The 21,197-nt window shown below is 40.2% G+C and overlaps 1 protein-coding gene across 19 annotated transcripts in view; it reads left to right on the top strand.

Annotated features, from left to right (window-relative positions):
• Positions 1–21,197, top strand: part of HYCC2 (hyccin PI4KA lipid kinase complex subunit 2) — a 98,123-nt gene that overhangs the window by 1,040 nt on the left and 75,886 nt on the right. For 4 of the 19 annotated variants that reach the window (XM_073306367.1, XM_073306368.1, XM_073306349.1 and 1 more), the window contains exons 1-5: positions 55–210; positions 1,322–1,363; positions 5,813–5,910; positions 6,421–6,483; positions 7,384–7,562. The exons of 2 other annotated variants lie outside the window; for them this stretch is intronic. The gene's annotated coding sequence lies outside the window, so the exon portion shown is untranslated. 13 more of the 19 variants (XM_073306355.1, XM_073306352.1, XM_073306350.1 and 10 more) reach the window with 7 other exon arrangements.

Here is a 21,197-nt window from a genome sequence, read left to right as displayed (position 1 = left end):
CGCTGCAGGGCTGGCCGCAGAGGAGGCAGGGAGGGGGCGGCAGGTACCGGGGGCAGCGGGCAGGGAGAGGGGGCGCCGCCGCCGCCGCTGCTCGCTGTAGCCGTGGGGCGCGGCCGGCAGAAGGTCAGACCCGGACCCTCCCGCAGGCGGTGCTGGGCACGGGCGGGCCCCTCTGCTCGCGGGACAGCCTGGGCCCCGTTGTCCGCACAGGTGCGAGAGCGGCTCAGACACCGGCACCCCGCGGGCTGCGGGGCCCCCGTGCTGGCACCTGCCACGGCACTCGGGACCGCCACCCGCGTAGACCCCTCCTCGGGGACCCCTGCCCCACATAGACCCCGTCTCCTGGCACCCGGGGACCCCGCCCGCCTTCCTCTCTCATAGACCCGTTCCCCTGCCACCCGGGGACCCCTTCCTCTACCCCGCATGGACCCCTTCCCCTGCCACCCGGGGACCCCTTCCTCTACCCCGCATGGACCCCTTCCCCTGCCACCCGGGGACCCCTTCCTCTACCCCGCATGGACCCCTTCCCCTGCCACCCGGGGACCCCTTCCTCTACCCCGCATGGACCCCTTCCCCTGCCACCCGGGGACCCCTCCCCATGGCACTTGGGGACCCCTGCCCGCCTCCCTCTCTCATAGACCCCTCCCCATGGCACTCGGGGACCCCTTCCTCTACCCCGCGTAGACCCCTCCCCATGGCACTCGGGGACCCCTTCCTCTACCCCTCGTAGACCCGTTCCCCTGGCACTCGGGGACCCCTTCCTCTACCCCTCGTAGACCCGTTCCCCTGGCACTCGGGGACCCCTTCCTCTACCCCTCGTAGACCCGTTCCCCTGGCACTCGGGGACCCCTTTTCACTCCCCTTCTGTGTAGACCCTTCCCCATGGGCACTCAGAAACCTTCCTCATTACAGACACTTTTCTCCTCTGGAGCTCTCACTTACTGACATTACAGTCCCCAAAAGAGACCGGGATCTAGCTCAGGAACCCTGCTCCCAAGGCATGCAGCAATAGTTGCGAGAAAAGAATGGAATTTGGCAGGATAAGTACACATGCCGATTGATAGAGACATTTCTGTATCTACGGGTTATGTAACCTCTCTGTTATGCTCACATACACACTGACAATCTCCTACAGAAAGAGCGATACAGAGTCGGAAGGAGGTCTGCGCCATACAGATCTCTATGGAGATACCCTCTTAATGCACACACTATACACACGTATGGTAATTGTGCTGATACTCAAATCTAGAGAGAGAACAGGTTTTTCTTAAGTGATTGGATTACTGGGTCTCAGTATACCATCAAATATTTGTTTTCTCAGGAAGAGTTGGGAAACGTGAAATTCTGGAATGTACAGTAAAAGGTAAGTGGAAGTTTGGCATTTCTTGGGGCAGAGATTCTCTAATGTAATTACTGTTTTATTCCCTTAGCTGATTGCCACTAGGGAATGTGTGAAGAGAACGATTAACAGGTACTATAGTAAGAAGACTCATAATGGCAACCTTTGTGTGCCATTTTTAAGAGTTAATTACATTTTCACCTGGTTAGTGCAAATTGTTTTTCCCTTCATGATTGAGTGTGTAGTCCTTGCTTTTTGTTCTAATCTAAGAAGTAACTGGTAAGCAGTGTAATCATTACTAAATTGTAGATTTTGCTATAATGCCATTTCTTGTGGCAGTGTACACATTGAAATTATTTACCACATTTTGCTTTGTATGGGCATAAGCCTGGGTTTGTAGTATGATATTGACCAATTTTAAAATGGGTTTACTTAGTAGAATCTTCTATTAGTATGTAAATATTTTATTTATTTTGGGATTTCAAATTTTGCTTGTGTTATTAAGGTGCTCAAGTAGAGAGTGAAGACTGGAGTTTTAGTAGGAATGCCATTATCATCATGTTAATAGTGAAACTGTTCCAGGTAGAAAGCCAACGGATTAATCTAGACAGTCTCTACCTGGTTTCAGAGATTAATATTTTTCACTGTGAGATAAAATCTGCAAGATCCAGGGCTGCCTCTTTTGTTCTGTGGATGCAGTGTCAGAGCAGGGGGAGGCAAACATGTTTGCTTTCTTTGGTTGGGTTTTTCATAGCTTGGAAAGTGAAGGTTTTGAATACATAAGGAGAGGTTCATTTATCTCTACCTGTGAAATACTTCCCTTCCTATTGTAGCAAGTGAATGTTGTTGGGGACTTGCCTCAGGTTCATTACTGCTGAGGATTGTTGTTTCCCTCAAGGAGGGAAATTTGCAGGTGATCTTTAAACAGGTTGTATTCCAGCCTTGGTTTTTAATCTTCCCTTTGAGGGGAAAGTTATGATGAGCTTCTGATTTCTTGGAACTTTTTTGATTCTGCACTCATGGGGTTCTGTGTGCTTAAAGAAATATTAACTCCTAAATTGTATGAAATTGAACTGTTCAAGTGTTTCTTGTATGCTCTAGAAATAGCTATAAAGTAGTGATGATCATTTTCTGAAAACAATACACTTATTCTCCAAATAACCATTTTATCTGTTATAAAGGTAGAAGAACATGTATAACCAGGATTTTGAACTTGAAAAACAGTTTAGCAGTTTTTAATATAAAGCCATTGTTTATGTTGGCAGAGAGATTGGAATGAGAGAGAACACTAGTGATATCAAAATATCCTTAAACAACGAGGAGTCCAGTGGCACTGTAAAAACTAACAGATTTATTTGGGGATAAGCTTTCGTGGGTAAAAATCCCCACTTCTTCAGATGCAATGAAAGCTTATGCCCAAATAAATCTGTTAGTCTTTAAGGTGCCACCGGACTCTTCATTGTTTTTGTGGATACAGACTAACACGGCTACCCCTCTGATACTTGGCAAAATATACTTAAGCATTTTTCTTATTAATGGAATCCTGGCTTGGTTTCTAGACTTGAAATGTAAGGTTCTGTGCGGTAGAACAGCACTTTTATATAAGTAGAATGTTGTTATCCAGCACAACCATACCATATGAAATTCTTACCTGAATAAAGCTGTAGTAGCAGATTATGGAGCAGAAAATGTACAAACCTTGAGCAGAGCCCAGGCACAATAATCATAGAGAGTTCATAAACTTTCTACATTCTTATAAGAGGTGCTTTGGTTTATCTACCACAGCAAAAAGTTAACCTCTTGTAAGAGAACTTCTTATGCTGCAATTAGCATTCTTCTGCCAGCTGTGGGTTCTTGTGTCAGACCTAATGTGTTTGAGTGCAAGGTTTCTTTTTTCTGATCAGTGGGAGCAGACAGAGAAGACAGAGATGGTATACTGGAAATACTTTCTTTGGTACATACTGTTCTAAACTCTTGTGTACAGCTATGGTACTATATGAACAATAATAAATACGCAGCTAGAAGGATATAATTACCCAACAAATGATGCGGCTGCTTTCAAACTCAAATACAATATCACATTCTTTGCTTTCTGCCCATCTAATATAATGTAATTGTACTCTGCACAATGCTTGAACTGAATTCCCCCTCAATGTCAGTTTATTCTCCTGCTATGAAATATCCTTCATTGGTAACTTAGCCCTCCCACAAAACCTCTGGGTCACATTTGAAAATACTAATAGATGTAAAATTCACCAACAATTATTTTCACTAAGGGATTTCCCCCCCCCCCCCCCCCCCGGTCTGAGTTGACTCACTGGCACAGAACTGCATCCCCCCCTCCCCCACCCGTTTACCATGAAAGTAGGAATTTTTTTAATTTCAGTAATCCCTTTCCCTGGTCCTTGCTGCTCTAGTCTCCAGGCAGCCCAGCTTGCCACTTATGCTTCTAGTTCCCCTCGTTCTCTGGCTGCAAGGTGCCCTCCAGGTCTGGTTCCCTGACTCCTTGCTACCTGAGTCCATAGAACAATGCAGGGAGCTCACACTGTAATCCGGTACTCCCCTTTTGGCAGCTGCAAACCTGTCCTAGCAGAGCAGGGATACAGAAAACAAAATGTCAGGTGATTGGCTGCTGCAAAATGGTGAATGCTGTTGCAAAAATCCTGAATTCTGTGGCTTCTTGGAAAATGCCAAATTCTATGGCTGAAAAATAGGTTCATATTTGGAAGGTTATCTTCAAAACTATTATTTTTTAAAACTAGGTTTCTGTTTATTAAAATAAAAATTCTGCAGAAGTTGATGGCATTTACTCAGGAAAGCTTTCTAATTGCCCCGGGTGAGAATCCACTGGATTTTCGTGGACTTAAAAAAAGCAGATTTTGTGATGGAAATATCTTAGGTTAACTTATCATAAGTTTAAGATTGATTATTTTTTAATGGTGAAAATGTATCAAATATAATTTCTTACAGCTTTTTTGGACTTTGACCTGCTAATTAAATGTTAAGTATCTTTAAATACAGAGGACTGTTCTTGTATGGGTGATATCAGTTATACTGGTATAATTTAGTCATATGTTATAGATGCATAACTAACACTGCAGCAATATATGGAGACTCATGACAATTAGTTGAAATAACTGGAAGAAAGTGGGAGGAGTTCTTCCAAACAAATGTGGGTGAGGGTTGGAACGGATAAGTCACCAAATGTCTCAGTGTGTGCTACCAAAGTAGGAGACACACTTAGAAATGAGCAAAATACTCGGCTTTGAGTTTTGATACTATCTTAGATTTAGTAAAAGCCAAGGTGGGAGGTTTTCAGAGAAGGAATTGCAAAGTGTTTTAAAAAATTGGGATTTGCCACCTTTTAGAGCTTTGGAGGAGGACATCCTATGTGTATTAAAGAAAAACCTATGTATAATATTCTTTTTTCTAATAATTGGTATACGCAAAATGGCTAATCAAGAATTAATTAGATATCAACTGACATGTTTAAAATTAATTGATTTTATATTTGGCTAAACACAAATCTCCATGTTGAGATACTGACATGATGAGATTTGAATTTTGAGATCAGCCTCTCCTTATTTGCTTTGAATCCTTGGTCTCTCCTGTCAAATGACATACGTGGGCTAGCCAGTAATTTAAAAATACTTGATTCTGGGAATATACTTGTATAACTCCTGTGTATCAAGATGAGACTGTGTATCTCAAATGGATACTTAGATACAGATTCAATGCAATATTAGCTTACTGCATCTTGTTCAGGGAAAAGGTTTTCTAACTAAATTGGAAAAGGTATTAGAGTCCCTTTTTAATTAGTTATTAAAATAATATTAAGGCTAGCAGACCTAAATTTAGCCTACCAGCCAACTTTGTTTTGATGTGTGGGTCTTTACATGACCAGGTATGTGCATGTCACTGCATCTCTACGATCTGTCTGCTCTATTCTGGTGAGCAGCAGGACATTAAGAAACACAAAAATCTTGCTCTTCAAGATCTGTGTATACAATCTATATTGGGAGTCATGGGTTTCCAGTCCCTTGGGTGGTACATCTCTAATTTTGGGAACCATGAGTTTGTGCAGATGCCTGACCTAAAGTGAGTTATTCCTGCAGGGAATGAAATGAAAAAGCATTGAGCTACTCATATGTCAGATGTTTGCAGTGTTCACAATCAATTGTTTTAATTACAGGAGAAGGATCTGTGTTTATGCCATGGGGCAAAGGGTAGTGGACGCTAATAATATATACTTGCACTACTTCAAAGGTTATGTTAACTGTATTACTGTGTGTGTGTCTTTTTAGCTTGGAGTTTCCTTTGGAATGTTTTATTTGTATGTTGGTTTGTGTGGCAAGTCATTCCTTCCTCTCGGAGAGAGTCTGTGCAAGGAACTGTATATTGCAGCTAGGATTCATAACTCTATTTTAAAGTAGATTAGTTGGTTGATGCTAATAGTGATTCTTTTTTGTGCAGTTTCTTATCACAAATTGAATGAGTAGGATAAAGAAGGCCTCTACCCAGATGTTTGAGTGCATCTGAGGATTCTTGTGTTGAAACATGGAGAGTGACAGGTACTGTTCTTTACTTGTGTTAAATGTGCTGTGGTTCTAGTGGTAATAATACAGTATCTTGTACTTAATCAGCTAAGGATCTCAAAGCACTTTATAAAAGTATATAGTAAGTATATCCCAATCTTACAGATTAAGAATTCGGATATGAGGTACTAAGTGTTTCAAGGTCACACATTGGGCAATAGAAACGAGGGCAATAGAAATGAGGGGTGAAATCTTGGCTCCATTGAAGTCAATGATTGTTTTTACCATTGATTTCATTGGTATCGGCATTTCACACTAGGTCTCCAAGCTCCTGTTCTAACCACTAGATATATACTGCCTTGCTGAAAGTACCTGAAAGTAATATTCAGCAGGTATCAATAATAAATGCTTTTTGTGCCATAGCCCTGACATATGTTTGTTGTTGTAGAACAGTAGTAGTACAAGCAGTTTCCAAGTATAGCATTTATTTTGTTATGGGAGAAAAATGTTTCTCCAAACTCTAATGTTATAATAAAACTTCTCTAGGAACAACAACGGGATAAATGAATCCTTGGTGACACTCCGTGTACTTCACTGGAGTTATACCAGGTATGATTTTAAATTAGTGAGTCTTTTAAACAAAATAATGTGTCCCTCAGTGTAGAAATTGTAAGGAAGATTGACAAAGCACCAGCATCATAAAAGCCTGAATCCTTCCATTGGTTGTAACTAGGGTGACCAGAGGTCGCGATAAAATCGGGACTGTCCCAATTTTTAGTTCTTTGTCTCGTGTCCCGACCGATGCACGGTTGGGATGCCATTTGTCCCGATATTGCGGCTTTGGCTGCTCTGGCTTTTTTTTTTTTTTGCTTCCCCCATGTGTCCCGATATTTTGTGCATTTCATCTGGTCACCCTAGTTGTAACTGGAAAAGTTAACAATTTTACCTTTTTAGACTATTATTCTGTTGGTCCAGAAGCTGGTCAAAGGGGAGCAGGAGGAATTTAGATGTACAGTAGAAAATGACCAGTTTCCTCTGCTTTTTCAGCTTTTTATTCTTGTTTCATAATAGCTAGGAATCAGTTTTGTTCAAAATTCTTGGGCTGTAGCAGGTTTCTTTTAAATACTTAATTATTGCTATTGTGTTCGATCCTTAAGATGTTGACCAAACTATAATCACTGTTTGATGGTAACTGACCTGTTTCAGTATGGTGGGTGAGTTGTGGAAGTTTATAATGCTTTTATTGTCAAGTTCTTGATTTGTACTTCCATAGATAACCGTTTATAAAAATCTTTGAAACCATCAAGCTCTTTAAATGCTGTCATGTCTGCTCCTTGTTACTTAGACTAAAATAGAGTGCAGCAAAGATTAAAAGGAATTTTGAAAGTATATAATGTGAATTTAGGAATGAATAGATTGAGCCAGTGTTTTTAGTTAAGCATTCATCAGTTGTTTCTGCACTGTTTAATTTAATGAGTATTCGGTGACAGCAACGTTTATCGCTGTTAGATTGGAACCTCCATGCATGCTTCCTGATTTGTCTGTGTCAGCAAAACAACTGCTATTACCATGACTGCCACCTTCTACCTCTGTTTATATCCGTGTACCTGCCACGACTTCTTGTCTCATCTGCTTTGATCCCTCAACTTCTCCGCATGCCAACTGTTTGCTGATGCTGGGAAAAGATGGCAAGTCCTATTCAATATATTCATAAATGTTCTGGAAAAAGGGGTAAACTGTGAGGTGGCAAAATTTGCAGATGATACAAAACTACTCAAGATAGTTGAGTCCAAATCAGACCACAAAGAGCCACAAAAGGATCTCACAAAACTGGGTGACTGGGAAACAAAATGGCAGATGAAATTCAATGTTGATAAATGCAAGATAATGCACACTGGAAAACATAATCCCAACTATACATATAAAATGATGGGGTCTCAATTAGCTATTAACATTCAAGAAAGAGATTTTGGAGTTAGTGTGGATAGTTCTCTGAAAATGTCCAGTCAATGTGCAGTGTCATTAAAAAAAGCTAACAGAATGTTGAGAATCATTAAGAAAGGGATAGATAATAAGACAGAAAATATCATATTGCCTCTCTATAAATCCATGGTACACTCACATCTTGAATACTTTGTGCAGATGTGGTCATCCCATCTCAAAAAAGATATATCGGCATTAGAAAAGGTTCAGAAAAGGGCAACAAAAATGATTAGGGGTATGGAACGGCTTCCATATGAGGAGAGATTAATAAGACTGGGACTTTTCAGCTCGGAAAAGAGACGACTGAGGGGGAATATGATAGAGGTCTGTAAAATCATGTCTGGTGTGGAGAAAATAAATAAGGAAGTGTTATGTACTCCTCATAACACAAGAACTAGGGGTTACCAAATGAAATTAATAGGCAACAGATTTAAAACAAACAAAAGGGAGCATTTTTTCACGCACAGTCAACCTGTGGAACTCCTTGCCAGAGGATGTTGTGAAGGCCAAGACTATAACAGAGCTCAAAAAAGAACTAGATAAGAGAATAGGTCCATCGGTGGCTATTGGGCAGGATGATGTCCCTAGCCTCTGTTTGCCATAAGCTGGGGATGGATCAATTGATGAGTACCTGTTCTGTTCATTCCCTCTGGGTCACCTGTCACATGCCACTGTTGGAAGACAGAATACTGGGCTAGATGGACCTTTGGTCTGAAACAGTATGGCCGTTTTTATGTTCTTATTTTGTTTTAATTACCCTGTTTGACTTTGAATGTTTAGATCTTTTTGTTGGTTCATAAACACCAAGCTTTAAATTTGTTCCACAGAAGAGTGGGAGCGTGGAGTTACCTGGTGAAGCTGGTTTTTGCACAAGTATCATTAGTTGTGCTAGCTGAACAAAAATAATTTTTGACTATCTTTTAATAATACACATTTGTGATAAACAAAATCTATCCTAATTTGGTTACCAATGGAATGATCAAGTGGACGTACCTTGTGTTCCAGGAATTGCTCCTCGAACTGGACTTTATGCTCTTTGAGTGTGCTAATATATTTTCTTGTTTGTTTTTTCTTGTGGGGCTCAGGTTGTCAGATTAGCCACAAATCTGGTATGGTTTTTACCTAGTTGACTTTTACAGTTATTATAAAAAAGTTACAGTTAGTATAAAAAAATTTAAGGTACTGCCCATTTATTTTCTTTTTCAGTTGGAATCGGATATTAAGATCTTAGTAGTATTTGTATTATCATGACAATCTAGTTTGAACTTTCCAGAGCATGTCTAGTTGAACTAACTTTATATTTTCAGAAGGGTGGTTGAAGTTACACCAGTAAATCCAATTATTAGTATTTGTACACTTAACTGTATTCATACCATTTTGTAAATTTACCTTTTGTGTACTGAATTTAAAGCTAGAGAGTGAAATCTTCTTGTGGTGAATTTGGATACAGTGAAACTCGTTACGAAGTAGAATGAAATCCCAGATTGTCTCAATACCTTTGTGGCATACAAATTCCAAATCAGGTTAGGGTTCAGATAACTTTGATCAATGTTAATATTTGTGGGTATAGTTGGCTAATATTTAGTAATTGAGCATTATGCTGTTACCTCAAGGGCTACAAGGGATTTTTCCCTGTCTCTATCATATTAGGCAATGTGCAGTTAACTCCACACAAGAGATCCACTTCCTGGACGCTACAGTGCTAATAAGCGATGATCACATAAACACCACCCTAGACTGGAAACCTACTGACCGCTATACTTACCTACATGCTTCCAGCTTCCATCCAGACCACATCACACGATCCATTGTCTACAGCCAACCTCTACAATATAACCGCATATACTTCAACCCCTCAGATGGAGACAAACACCTACAAGATCTCTATCAAGTGTTCTTACAACTACAATACCCACCTGCTGAAGTGAAGAAAGAGATTGACAGAGCCAGAAGGGTACCCAGAAGTCACCTACTACAGGACAGGCCCAACAAAGAAAATAACAGAACGCCACTAGCCATCACCTTCAGCCCCCAACTAAAACCTCTCCAACGCATCATCAAGGATCTACAACTTATTCTGAAGGACGACCCATCACTCTCACAGGTCTTGGGAGACAGGCCAGTCCTTGCTTACAGACAGCCCCCCAAACCTGAAGCAAATACTCACCAGCAACTACACATCACACAACAAAAACACTAACCCAGGAACCTATCCTTGCAACAAAGCCCGTTGCCAACTGTGTCCACATATCTATTCAGGGGACACCATCATAGAGTCTAATCACATCAGCCACACTATCAGAGGCTCGTTCACCTGCACATCTACCAATGTGATATGTGCCAACAATGCCCCTCTGCCATGTACATTGGCCAAACCGGACAGTCTCTACGTAAAAGAATAAATGGACACAAATCAGACGTTAAAATTATAACATTCAAAAACTAGTCGGAGAAGACTTGAATCTCTCTGGTCACTAGATGACAGACCTAAAATTGGCAATTCTTTAACCAAAAAAACTTGAAAAACAGACTCCAATGAGAGACTGCTGAATTGGAATTAATTTGCAAACTGGACACCATTAACTTAGGCTTGAATAAAGACTGGGAGTGGATGTGTCATTACACAAAGTAAAACTATTTCCCCATGTTTATTCTCCCCCTCCCCCACACTGGTCCTCACACGTTCTTGTCAACTGCTGGAAATGGCCCACCTTGATTATCACTACAAAAGGTTTTTTTTCTCTCCTGCTGGTAATAGCTCACCTTACCTGATCACTCTCATTATAGTGTGTATGGTAACACCCATTGTTTGATGTTGTCTGTGTATATCAAATCTCCCCACTGTATTTTCCACTGCACGCGTCTGATGAAGTGAGCTGTAGCTCATGAAAGCTTATGCTCAAATAAATTTGTTAGTCTCTAAGGTGTCATAAGTACTCCTTTTCTTTTTGCAGATACAGACTAACATGGCTGCTACTCTGAAACCTAAATATACTACGATTTTTTTTCCTCCCGAACCATTGGATAGTCCTCTGTAACGGGTTGTCTACACTACAAAATTAGGTAGACTTAATTTAGGTTGACTTACAGCCACAGCAGTAATTCAGTTGGCAGTTGGTGTCCACGCTACCCTCCTTCTGCTGGTGGTGCACGTCCTCACCTGGAGCGCTTGCACTGACTAAAGTCGGGCATTGTGGGGTACTGAGAGCTGCGTGGTGCTCACAGCTGGTGCCCCCCATCCGCCCTGGGGTGACAGCCCAAGCTATGAGCCTTACATCGACCTAACTCTGTAGTGTAGACCAAGCCATAGAGAGAGTACTGGGACTTAATGGAGCAAGCGTCTAATCCAGGGATCTCAAACTCAAGTCACCACGAGTGCCACATGAGGACTAGTACAATGGCCTGAGGGCAACATCACTGAAATCTTTTCATACAAAGATACAAAACCTCCCCCCCCCACTCCACACCTTCCATGAGGCCCCACCCCTGCCCCATCTCTTCCCACCTCTTCCCCGCCCCTATTCCATCCTCTTCCCCAAATCCCCGCCCCGGCGCTGCCCCTTCTCTGCTTCCTCCCCTGAGCGCGCTGCATTTCTGTTCTGCCCCCCCCTCCATCCCCCCTGGAAAGTCCTAAGCACCGCCAAACAGCTGCAGGGGGACAGGAGGGGGAGCGGGGAGGGAGGGGAGCTTGGCTGCCGGTGGAGTCGGGGGACTATGGGGGGCCGCAGGAAATAACTCAGTGGGCTGCATGCGGGCTGCATATTTGAGACCCCTGGTCTAATCCTTTAGTAAAATGAATTTTTTTGAGATGTGTATGGAGAAACTAGTTAAGAGGGTCTCAATGGATATTAATAGTTGATCTAATGAATTAAGCTTTCAGCTAAACCGCAAAAGCTTTTGAATGATCTGTTATGTCCTGTTTGGCATGGTATCCTTGCCAACCGTTCTCTACCTACTGCTGTGGAAAAGCTTCTTGAGCACTGCTCCTTGTCGTCATGCTGAAGTGTTTGTCTTGAACCTTGCCATTTTTGGCCTGAGTAGGTTTGTGGGGGTGTGATGGTTAGCCAAGCCTTTCTCTCTGCTGATCACACTATCATGAATCTAATTTGCCAGAGACTGCTATCTGATGCAATTACTCAACGGTTTAAAATCAGACTTATTCTCTGTCCCAGTCTAAGGTCAAGCCTCTGATTTTTGGTTAAATGGAATATAATTTCAGAATTTGCTATCAGTTCAGACATAGGTGGCTGCATGTAAATTTTGTGCAGTCAGAGATGCAATCCTGTTGCTATTGAAGCCAGTAAGAATTTTGACACTGACATAAGTATGTGTGGGGGGAGGGTCAGACACTCAGTAAGCAACTCACTTTCTCCTATTAATAATCAGGAAACGACCCTTTGAATTTAGTGATAATTTCGGTTGAAGAAACTCATCAGCTTTGTGACATTTTTCAGATACACCTTCAACAGAGCAAATACAATATTTTCCTATTCTGCCTATTTTTTGCAAGTGTTTTAGCAGTAATTATCATTTTATTGCTGCTTCTGTGGAGTCTTGAGGCATTCTCCCTTAGCAATGTACTTCATGTTTATTTTTCCTAGGCTCCTGTACATTGGAGATGCTCATCTTTTATCTGTTAATTGAAATTTGTCAATTCTTGCAATTTTCTAAAATCCCTGCAAGTTTTGCCGTTAGTAAATGTGCATGAATATAGCATGTATGTGCTCCGATGACTGTAATGGAAAATAAAATCCTATCTATGGCATCTATTAATCCTTTTGCAGTAAGAGAATAAGATGTCATCTGTGAGGTTAGAATCTTATTTCTCCATTTTAATTATTGAAATGAAGCAGACTACTGACTAGAACACCAGTGGTCAAAGTACGGTTATAGATATACTAGTTACAGCCAGACATTTAAAATGTATGCCCTAATTGGTGGGTGACAGATGTGGCAAAAAGGCAAAAGTAAAATATGCAAAAAGTATGAAAGCAGAGAGATTATAATCAACAAATCTAACATAGCTATCGAACTTGTGTTGCCTACTCAACATTAATAAACATGTCAAAGTAGGAGACTTTTTTGCAGCTATCTTAAATGGAAGTGTTGCCTCATAGTTGTTTAAAAGTAGTAGTACTATGTCTCCACATCTGTATTTGTTCAGAATGGTCTCTCTGAATACATAGAACAAACAAGTGCTCATTTTTAGTGGAATCTTTACATGTGTAATCAACCACATCTTTCCAAAAATTAGCTGGCGATGGACAAGTCCACAAGATGCGCAACAGCAGTCTCTCATGGGTTTTCTGCCTTTGAGAGCAGGGGGATTTTGAAAGACTGCCAAGATGAGTGGTGTGAAATAAATTCTGTGAAGGACATTAAAGAATATGAATCTATTTTTGCACTTCAAAAAACTCCAAAATCTTCTCTCTCCCCCTCGCCTCCCCAAATCCCAGAGCCACTCTGTGCTATTACTTCATGACACACAGCTGCGTCCTAGCATCACAAATTGTACAGGAAAGCAAGACAATGAAACAGTAAAAAAGGTCGGGCAAAGTGAACTGGGGCACAGACCTTGATTTAAAGCCCTTATTAAGGGCATTTGAAAAGAACAGACAGCCCCTAGAAGATACAAGAATTACTGGGGTGTGAACTAATAGAGAAAGTGTAATGCCAGAAACATTGTCTAGACACACAGGAGGATGATTTCGCTAGAAGAAAGGACAGAATAGAAAAACTGGAGTTGTTTTGCCATCTCAAGTAGATATAATATAGTAAATTTGCTGAAAGGAAAACTTTTAGCTAAGGCTGCCAAAAGTTGGCTAAGGCTGCAAAACACTTTGTTGTGACACTCTTTTTCACATGTTCTTACCTTTCTGAAATATTCACCTCTTGGGCCATTATGATTCCTGCTCAAAAAATTATAAAAATGCATGTGAACAGGGCTGTGTCAAAAATGGATAAAGTTTCAACATTGAAACTTGGTATAGAGTCTTGATAACGAGGACATTAAGGATTTGTGCCTTTGCTTTGTTTTGAAATAATATGATTTTATTTTACAAAGTTGAGCATTGTAAATTGAGCACATTTGGTAGGTTCCACTCCCCCATTAAATTTGGGTGGAGGGGAGGGCACTGTGAAAGATAGGTGTATTGTTTAGTATGGGTTTCCCAAGCTGCATACACATCTATTTGTTAACTCTACAAATGTGCATTTTATTAGTGATTGGGCCTACTAGTTATAGAACTTCAGGCTCTTGCCTTCAAAGTATACGATGGTGAATGGAGAAGAAAAATCCCATTGCTACTGATTTGTAGATTGTTTGGGATGACCTATAACACTTTTTTAAGGCCGTTCATTCAGTCCACTGTTAGAAAACTTACTTGATTATTCCAAACTCAAGAAAACAAATAGTAATCTATTGTTAATTATTTTTGCCCACTACTCCTGTGTCAAATTAAACACGAGCACAAGTGGGTGCAACTCTGTTGAAGCCATTAGAACAGTACCTGCTTAGACTAATGGTGAATTTGACCCACAATATCTGTGTACATTTTTCTATGTCTGCATCTATACCTAAGAAAAATTGAGCGCAATTGGCTTTCTCTTACTTAATTGGGTAGATAAAGGACCCAGTTAGTTAATATTTTGGGAACTGATTAATATTGAGCTAATGTTGAGTCTTTAAATAGGCCACTAAAAAGAAAATTGCATGTTTTACTGAGTTACAAAATGCGTATATTAAAAACCTACTTCTCACTAAGAAAAACTGTGTGAAATTGACCACTTTGCTTTAAAATATTAACTGGTCAGGTTTTTCCCATTCTACAACTGGCCAGTTTCCATCCTGTTCTAATATTGATTTAACCTCAAAAGAATAACTGTACACTTCGAACAATACACCTGGTGTCTAACTATTCAACAGTGAAGTTTAATAATTAAACTGGTATTAAAACAAGAGAGGAACTGGTTTAGTTTTTCACTGTAATGTTTTATGGATAGTGGCACAATTATTTTACAGCAAGGTGGCAGGTACTGCCAGCTGGTACGCCAGGAAGTACTAATTTTAATTTGAAAACTTTATTTTCAGTATTTCACATAGGCTTTTCATCGTGTACAGTGTTTAAAATGCATAGGTCTTTTTTGAGAAACATGATCTTCTTTCATTTTTTTCATATAGGACTGGATCCTGCAAATACACATGTAACTTTACACCCAGGAGCCATCCAACTGAAGTTAGTAGGGTTACTCCTGAGCATAAAGTTACTCATGAGCAGGGTTAGACACCTTAGTCAGTAGACGGAAACATATGGGTAGTAAATTTTAAAGGTGGTTCTTCTGGACCTATGGATGATCATGTTTCACTCAAGGAGGCATTGCACAGAGCTAATGTGGTCAGGTGCTCTTGGAGAATTATTACTCCCCACATACAGAAATTCTGATTTTTTTTAAAATGAGCTCAGGCCAATCTCAATGTTTTTATACAATAGTTGAAACAAAAAACAGATTTTTAAATTTTTCTTTTCACTTCAGTAGTTTCTCTGCAGTAATTACTCTTCCCCCCCTTACATACACACATAGAACTGTTGAACAGCTGTTGTAAAAGAGTTAGTGTCTAGATTTGATGATGATGCATTGGAATTATGTGAGGGAAAAGAGAATGCTTTCCAGTTTGACTATTTCCCAGTGAAACTGCAGTTTGAATTCTAACTTTATTTATATTTATCCATCAACAAAGCTCACTGTTAAATGCTCTTTGAGACTATTGCTTTCCCTGTTCATTTTTCTTAGTTTTTCTAGAATAAATTAAACTTTCTGAAAAAATGCCATAAAACACTTCTGTACAAGGATACCTCAATCTAAATTATCTAGATTCTAAGCTGCTGTGGTTTATAGAACTCTTAATCACCCTACAGCTAGCTGGAAGGAGAGGTGGGGAGATGGAGGAAAAATGCACTTGCTAAGTGCAATAGCAGGCAGTGGGTTGTTTGTCATGATAGGAGCCCTTTTCTTTTCATCTATTGCTCTCTAACCTGCATCTTTGGGGGTCTGGTGAATGAGATCATTCCTCCTTTAAGGTCTTTAGATCTTCTTAACTTTACTTCATCTTTCTTTTATCCTTCCTTCTTTACTCTTTCACTCTCACTCTTTCCAGCTTTCTCTGTCTCTCTCTTGATTTCTGTCTTCTATCTGGATTGTCTGCTATGACAGAGGATGGGACTTAGTGACCCAGAAGATGACAGTTCCTCCACTCCTGTGTTCCTAAGTCTGTGACCATTTTATTCTTTAATATGGACCCTGAAATAGGTCAACTATGCTGGACCCTGAAATAGGTCAACCTCCAGGATATACTGTATTTGTTCTCTTTTAGGTTATATTTGAAGTTTACCTGCTGGTGCAAAATACCGTTGCTTGCCTCCTGAGTGTGGCAAGATGCTGTGAACACAGAACAACTTTGCTTCATGGTCTTTGTAGTCGCTTCCTGTCCACTTCTAGGTGTTCTTCAGAATATTGGGGATAATTTTAAAAGAGCTGAATTTTCTGTGCTGTGAGAGAGTTCTTTCATCCCTGTTATGATAGTTAAGATCAGCTGGGAGGATCTTGCTATTGGTTCTTGGGGCTTAAAAATGCTATAGCTGCTCATAGGCCTTTCTCAGTTCAGGGCTAGTGGAATTGGCTCTATCAGAGTCAAAGCCTAACAGGCTTCTGAGTGTGATCTAAGGTGTTCTTATTTTGTTTTGTATATACTTGATTTTTTGTGTTTTTATGTTTCTCATTCCTGACAAAAGAACAATGGCTTTAATGCTACCCACAATTAATAGGTATTGTAATTTGTTTTAAACTCTGAAAACTCTTTAAGTGCCATAGGTTTTGTGTATTTTACTGAACTAAGGATTTTCTAGGAGGTGTTACTAACAGCACCTATCATTAAGGTTGTCTAACTCTTTACTTTATAAGACCCTGTTTTCAGTTTCTTATAACTTTGCCAGATTGCAGCCATTCAGGCTGAAATGTTCCATGCTGGGTATCTGCGTCAGTCTAATCTGTCTTTCTGTCTGTTTCAGCAAAGCTGGGTTAGCCATTTTCAAAAATTAAATTGGGGAAAATCTGTTGTTTTGCCCATGTTAAAAAAAAAATTACAAATGCTTCATTGAGAAGCTCTAGTGCCTCTATGCTTTGGACTATTAATGTAAAATTTGGCAAGGGTCACCCAGTATGCATCCGATGAAGTGAGCTGTAGCTCACGAAAGCTTATGTTCAGATAAATTGGTTAGTCTCTAAGGTGCCACAAGTACTCCTTTTCTTTCTGCGAATACAGACTAACATGGCTGTTACTCTGAACCCTAATATAAGGGATCTGCCTTTTGCTGTCCCTGTGAAAATCTGCCCAAATTTAGCCAAAAATCACAGTTTGCATAAGCTTAGTAGAGGCTTGTTTGGCGGCAGGATTCTCTGAAGATTGTCTGCACTGAGGATGCTCCATCCTCACCTAGTCCTGCATATTGACCAAACTGCACGCACCATCCCCACAGAATGACTGAGAGTATGCTTAGGCTGACCAGATAGCAAGTGTGAAAAATAGGGATAGGGTTGGGGATAATAGGGGTCCTATGCCGGGGTGATAGGGTCCTATATAAGACAAAGCCCCTAATATCCAGATGGTCCGGATAATAGCAGGGCAACTGGTCACCCTATATACGCTCCATCCCAAAACTTTATGGCTGACCAGAACTTTCCGTGTAGTTGTTCCTCTGGCTGCTGTGATGCCAGCAACAGAAATTGAGAGCAGGAGACTCTCCTGTGCTCTGAGTGCTCTCACAGCTGGTGCCAAGGCGCTGTGGAATGCAGGGGCATGAGGAGCTTGGGAAAGTTTGGCAAAGATGGGAAGAAGGGCCTGTATCCACTGAAGCCCATGTCCTCCAGAATCTGGAAATGAAACCTGGATTCCTAAGTCTTAACATTCCTCTGTTGTCAGCAAATATCTGTGAAAGCCACTGGAAAAAAATGTCATTTCCCCCCTCTAATGCTGGTCCACACAGAGAACGACAACTTGTTGTTGCTAACAGTTACCCCCTTAGTTTAAGTGACAGAGGTCTATATTGTAGATCTAAAAGTTCCAACCCTGCTGATGACCCATGTGGGGGGTCAATATGGTTACACATGATGGTATTTCTTTTGTTCTTTTTCAGTTTGCTTTTTAAAAAAACTAGTAAATTACATTAAAAAAATGAAACAGCCTCATTAACTGCATAACTCTGGTTCATTCCCTGAGCATGCTCCATCTTTGCACTGAATGAGGCCGGAATCCTATGGACAAAATGGTATGTAATCATATAACTGAAGACTGTAACATAATGCATAGGCAACCTTAAATGTGACATTTTCTAACTTTTGAGTTCTTGGCTTTGCAACCTTAATATTCCTTTAATGTAGGCTTTTTTTATGTGATATATGTTGTGGTATAGCTTTGGTTGAAACAGAGTTGAATCAGAAATATCCAACATTTCCTTTTAAGGAGATCTAAGAAAAGCCATTGAAACAGTCAGCTTAGTTACCCTCTTAGTTACCCTCTATTTTTTGAAGAGAAACCTTTTTCAACTAGAAGTTGGTAGGATTAGAAGGAGAGATTTCATTAGCTTCCAGCACTCAACAGGTAACAGCAGAGAAACCTTCAGTGGCATTTTTGGGGAGTGCTCAGGCAAACCTAGAGGAACAAGTAATTTAAGTCCTAAGTATCTAACCTAAATTCCAGTTTGGATGGATTGCAATTGGTTGCAGATTTTGCAGCCAAAAATATATCTTGAAGTTTTAATGGTCTAAAATTGATAAGCACTTCATTTTTGAAGATGAGTTATTTCCATGATATAATAGACATTGATTTGGATCAAGTGAGAGATGGTAAGTGTGAAAAAGAGGAAGCTGTTTAAAATTCAGAATTCATATTTCCTAGAACTATTTGTTCCTGCATAAATTTTTCTTCTCTGCAGCAATGGTCGTGATTATTTACCTTCTCACCATAGGCAGCTGCACTCTGTTTTCTCTGGTTTACTCATTCTTCTATAAATCTATTCCATTATATTTTATTCTTTTGTTAATGTCTGTTCCTTTTTAGCACTTGCTTAAGCTTTTGTCTGTGGACTCAGTACTGAACGGCCCTCATTTGTGGTTTGGTATAGTCAGTTTTGTTGTTTACTTTCTCATGCTATATTTCACTGTATATTTAATTTGGATTATTAAAGATCTAGTTTATTTCGTAAGCAGAGCCTGTGTATCTCTCAGGTTTGGTTTAGAACAAATCTATTAGACTACATACAATTTGAGAGGCTGTTTGGAGGGAAGGTGCTGGTATGTGGTAAGTGTATTGCACAAACATGGGTATTGTGGATATAGGTTTCAGGATGGGTTATCATCACACATGAGCTGATTTATGGGACACAGTGTCCTATGTCTGTTTAGCATCGAAAGAGTTATTACATAGGAGCTCATGGGAGAGGGAAAGAGAGATTGAATTGTGTTTAGCGTAGGATGGGTTATCACACTGGAGCTGATGAGAGAGAGAGAGAGAGAGAGAATGTTTCAGATTTAAAGTAGGATGACTGCATGACGTTGTTTCTAAGGAAACTGGTACTGGAAGCATGTATGAGGTGAGCGAATATCTGCTCTTAAGATACACTTTTTAAACAGTACACGTATAGTTTGTTATTGTAATGGAATAATGATGTTTCATATGATGTCTTGTGTGTTGCTGTATTAAAGGTTGTATAACAGTTCTCTTTTGTTATTGTGCTGCTTCCAGAATCTGTTAAATAGAACGTAGAAATGTATTTTTTCAAATCCAGAGCTGCTCCAAGGAGAATATTTTGATTTTTTTCCCCCCAGAGCATTTAAAACTACCGTTTTTTGTTCTTTGTATAAGCTGTTTAAAAATGGGAGTTTTGCTGCAAGTGAGCAAGGTATTTCTCCATTTTACCCAAGTCCTTTGACCCCCAGGAACCAGCTGGACCTAGCTTCTCTGATAAGGCTCCCTGTAGCTCTGCATTGCTGAAGTGTGGTAAACTGGAAGTTCTGCAGAAGCTTCAGCTAATCTTAAAATGAGGGTTTTATTGATTTAAATAGGAAAATGCATATTATCTGCTTAATACATTTTTGCACTGAATTCAATACACGTTTCAATTTGGAATGTTTTTCAGATGGCCTTACATTTTCTGTTTTCAGCATGCTGCTAGAATTTTGTATCTACAAAGCGTAACTTCATTCTATTACTTGAAGAAAGATGGAGAGTTTGGCAGCTGAGCCTTGTGGCACCCAAGAAGGCACAGGAGGTAGTTTGTGTGTTTAACACTCAGGATGAGGTAGAGCTTGTTTGGAATGGGAGATGGGCTGCATCTCTTCTTCCCTTCTCCTTTTTGGGCAGGGGTGAAAGTGATTTGACTCTTTTGGACACGGATTGAACTCATTGGTTGAAAGTGAAGCCCCACTGAAGTCAATGGGAATGTTGTCATTGACTTCAGTTGAGCTAGGCTTTTACCTATAGTTTTCCCATTCCAGCAATCCTTGACAGTAACCAGCTGCAGCTGTCCCTGCGGTTAAAACAAGGTTCTGTAACATGGTTATACACTTTGCCTCCTCTGTCCTAATCGACAAGGAACAACCATATTCTAGCATGTTTGGGCTACAACCATGTTTCACAAATGTGTTTTTAACATATTTATTTTATTGTAGACAGGGCCTTATTTGACAGAGTTTGTAGGGTCTGGAGATTAGTCATAAAGACCTTCAGCATCTAAGTTTATTAGATGAAACATATGTCTATTATATATCTATTCAGCATTTGCCTGAACATGTGTTTAAATCTGACTAAAGTCCGAAACAGAGGAGAGTGTATCTTCTGTTAAAAGGAGAAAGCAGAACTCGTTGATTTAAATCACCAAAGGGAAAGCCACTATTTAAATAATCAATTTGAATCAACTTCTCTATTTGTACTTCAGTTACTTTGTAAAGAAATTTGCATTCTCATTGGTTGATATAATCATTAAAACATGTTGATACATAACTAAATACAGCCTTTGATGAGCAGTTCCTTGCCAGACTTCTGGCTTAGTTTTTGTCAGTTACACATTAATTTGAAATTCCTGGATTTTAGGTTTGCTGTGCAATCACATCTGACGATGGTTCCCTAGCACACAACTAGGAGTCTAAACTCCACTGCATGGATCATGAACTCTAGTAACAGTCTAAGTTGGATTCATTGTCTTGAAGGTCATGTCTCTTCATGTAACTTCTCCCCTCTGTTGCACACCAGCATAACAGTCCTGTATCTAAAAAAGCAGAAATGGTCC

Source organism: Lepidochelys kempii, chromosome 11 (genome assembly GCF_965140265.1).
Source record: "Lepidochelys kempii isolate rLepKem1 chromosome 11, rLepKem1.hap2, whole genome shotgun sequence".
Lineage (NCBI taxonomy): Eukaryota > Metazoa > Chordata > Testudines > Cheloniidae > Lepidochelys > Lepidochelys kempii.
This window is presented reverse-complemented; position numbering and strand designations above follow the sequence as displayed.